We start from the raw sequence: 4,262 nt of genomic DNA on the forward strand, positions 1-4,262 counted from the left end.
CAAGACTGAGATTGCAATTAGATTTAATTAATTACATTTATTATACAAAAAACTTTTATAATATAAAAATAATATATAAAACATTATAATATAAATAAATAAATAAAATGTAAAATATATAGGCCTATTGCCATTTGGCATATTTTCTGCTAATTTCAATAAACAATTTTTTCAGGTGTATTTCATTCTTAATTTTAATTCCTGTTTATATTAAACAACCCGAACTTTATAATTTTAACATTTAAATCATGTTTTCTGTAAAAATGTATATCTGGAGATAAGATTTTTCTGTACGTTCAGAACATAATATTAAATAGGTGAAATGAAATAAACAAAGTACAATATAGGCCTAATTGATATTTTTGAGAACGAAACACCAAAATCGATAACGAGAAAGTTAGCAAATCAAGATTTGTAGGCCCTTATACTGTGACTACAGGACTAGAATATAAATCGAACGGTGAAAATTGTCCTCGAATTTCGCCAGGTTATTTCAATGAGGAAACTAGATAGGAAGGGAGAAATGCTACCATATCGCAGTCGCAAAGAAAAATTCAACTTGACGTAACATGCATGTGACGAAGTTAGGAGAGGCTTTGCCGTTCGAGCTTGAAAAATTCAACTTGTCGTAAGAATCGTTACCGGCTTATTTTGTCTGCGGCCCAGCACGATCAAGACGCGGCTGTTTTTGTCCAACTTCTCGTATTACAGTCGTAAGAGTCGTATGAATCGTAAGAAATTCTGAACTTTACGTCGACAGGAAACCAGGCTAGTCTACAAACGTCGCCTAAAGTAATTGATTTTACCCGACAGAACGAAAGAAGGAAACTCCGCTTTACAGTCGTCCTAGGCTCTTGTTTTTTGACAAACAATTAATGTCCTTTCAGAGGTCAAATTGCTGTCAAGAATATGAATTGGCTGCTTCGCAGCAAAATGATTACCTTGGTGTTAACCCTGATCCGGAGGAATTGAGTTAGAAAAACAACCGGACAAAAAGAGGAATTTGGTCTACTTTTCATCGGTACAGTGAATACCCTGCCTTTTGCATGCTTAAAATTACGAAATGTTAAGTCTGGTTTCCTGTTCAGATTTTCTTACGTTTCATACGTTTCGTACGATTCTTACGACTCCTACGCAGAGTTGAAATAATGCCGACGTCAACGACGTTTGCGTTGATCGTGTTGGGCCGCAGATAAAGCCTGGTTTCCTGTCGACGTAAAAGTCAGAATTTCTTACGTTTCATACGTTTCTTACGATTACGCAAAGTTGAAATAATGACGACGTCAACGACGTTTGCGTTGATCGTATTGGGCCGCAGACAAACCAGTAATTTTCAGCCGCTTACGAAAGTTGAACTTACGACGTTGAACTCCATCCAGAGTCCAAAACGAGTGCTTGCGACTGTTAAGTTGAGTTGAATTTTTCTTGCGATACGACGACATAAAAATGACGTAAATTGTAGTCACTTACGATTGGCTGCCTTTCCCACTAATCCGTCCTTGTTACCCAGGATTTTCGCGCGAATGTAGGCCTCTACCTCTTTATATTATGAGCTGCACTGTAAATGTTAGCAAAACGTCTAACATTAATAACATAGATTATAGCAAAGAAGTCAGGCCTACATTATTAAAATACAAAAAATGCCTATCATGATGTTTGTAAAATTCATTTTGTTTCACAAAATAATGATGCTTCGAACATTCCCGGAACATTCGTGTTTCATACATTTTAATTCTGGGAAACTGAATTAATTGGCCACGGCCTCGAGGTGCTTGTCACCCAATCTATTTTGGAGAGAAAGATTAGGACAAAAAAAAAATCGGTACGCGGGAAAGTTGGATTGGTGGTAAACTTTAGCCCTAATTGACAAAATAGATATAAAACGGTCCTCACTCCTGCTGTATAAATGGCCCCCTTGGTTTGTGATAAAATTTGTTATTTTCATTTTTACTACTCTTCTCATTGAAATTTTGCAACGACCAACTAATTTGTTGCAGAACAGTATTATATTATTATACCATCATTGTCGTCATTACCATAATCAAACTGTGCTGCTGAGCTAGTGCTACTAATCCACTGGCATGTAGGCCTATTTGTGTGTAACCACATTTTACAACCCCGGGTTTTAAGAACACTCATAGGACTGCTGAAATTGCTTTCAAAAATAAGAACAAATTGAGGTAAAATTTCAAATGCGATAATTATGTTCTTTTTTTAATCTAGAAAAAATATTTTAGTCTTATTTTTACATAGGCACAGTAGGTGTGACAATGATGATATCCTTTGTAATACAGTACAGTATATTTTCTGTGAAATAATATTTGTCTAGCTTTAAAAAGTGTGTAAAATAATATATATATATACATATATATATATATACATATATATATATCAAACGAAACGTTCGACCAGTTTAGATAGGCATTAATAAACATTTTGAGCTTGATTTAAATTGGCCGAAAAATAAGAACACTTAACCTCGGAAAAATTGCTCTGGTTCTTATAAAAAAGATGTAGACTTATGAGTGTATTATGTTATTATACGTTTATTGAAGCATGAAATAACACTTGTTTCCTTATTATTACTTGCACAATTTAAAATCTATTATTTCTCCCGATTAAACCTATAGGCCAAACTATTAAAAAAAATTCATACAACCACTGGACTGGAAATAGGAATGGTTGACAACAGATTTATTTCTAAACAATTCGCTTGGTATTATACGATTTTAATTGAAACAAATCATTGTTTATTTTAGAATTCAATTTCAGTATAGTAATGATAATAATGTCTTTTGAAAAACGAATGACCACGTCATCTGCTTGAAGTACCCTATCATTGAGGCTATTCGGAATTAATTCGTCAACTATTTGAGATTCACGAACACGCAGTCTGTCTAAGTGCACACAGACACCATAAACAAAAAAAAAACTGGATTGAAATTTATTTTCTTCACTGCAATGTTGTTTATTTTTAATAACCTATTGAATTTACTGTATTAAAACATGCAATTTAAAAAAAAACAAACTATAATTATGTTGACTGTTAAAATGGTCATTTTTTTTAGCCAAATATAACCGAATTATATACACAACCCAATTCATTTTCAAATAATATTTTCTCTTGCTGCATAATGTAAGTAAATGTTGGTATTACAAGCAAGTGTTTGAATTAAATAATTCGTTGATATACAATTGGTTTTATTTTGATACGATTCTTCATGATACCATATTGGTTAACATTTCAGGAGTTGCCGATGATGTTTTAAAAAAACAAAAATGTTAAATCAATATTGCTTCTCCCAGTCAGGGTGCAATTTTAAACATAACTAGTGAACAACATGTTCCTGCAGTCATATCTATTTATTTAAAAAAAGAAATCTAGAATCCTGCAGGTGTTATACTATTCGATTGATCGAGAAATGAAAATTACATATTTGAACATTATATATATAGAAATGTAATTGTTACTATTTAAATTAAAAACAGAATGTATAAAATATTATTTACAAAACACTAATTATTATATAAAAACACTAACGTAAATCATTATAATATTAAATGGCCATTTGTAACGAAATTTGTAATCTTGTTGACAACAAGGATGGAATATGTCAGGACATATTTTCAGGCTCCACCAGTTTGTGCGTTAAACCTTACATTTTACACCTCTAATGTATTCGCTGGACGCCGTGGTAGGCACCAAATAAACTCGGAATCGTTTAGAATGGTCAAAAATCACTTGGCGGCAAATCCGTTTTTGCTTATATACAAAATATAACATTTAAAATAGATAAAATGTACCGTATTTATTTGAATGAACACCCCGGCACATTGAGAAGGGTTTTTGAGGGGGAATTTATTGGAGGGAGGCGTTTATCATTTTTTTTGGTTAAAAATGGATACGCATACTCAAAATAAACGCTCCTTAATTTCACGGAGTGGAACCGTCAAAATGTGTTATTGTGTGATCATAAAGACTCATAAAAAATGTAATTGTACTATATTAGATAATTAATATTGAGGATGATGTTGCTTCCATTAGATTTGGTTACAGTTATAGCATAACAAGAAAAAAACAATTATATACGTTATTTTATATATATAGATTAAAAGGCAAAATACTGGAAAACAACAATGCTGTGGAAACAATGGCTGGATCTCAGTAGAGATACAAAAATGATAAGCAACAGCTAAAAAGTAAACGTAAGTAAACAGCCAGAAATAGAACCAGAGCTTTCGGACAACACTAGTCCTTCCTC

The sequence above is a fragment of the Anneissia japonica genome, unplaced genomic scaffold (assembly GCF_011630105.1).
Source record: "Anneissia japonica isolate Jap-2015-1 unplaced genomic scaffold, ASM1163010v1 scaffold288094_len592898_cov174, whole genome shotgun sequence".
NCBI lineage: Eukaryota > Metazoa > Echinodermata > Crinoidea > Comatulida > Comatulidae > Anneissia > Anneissia japonica.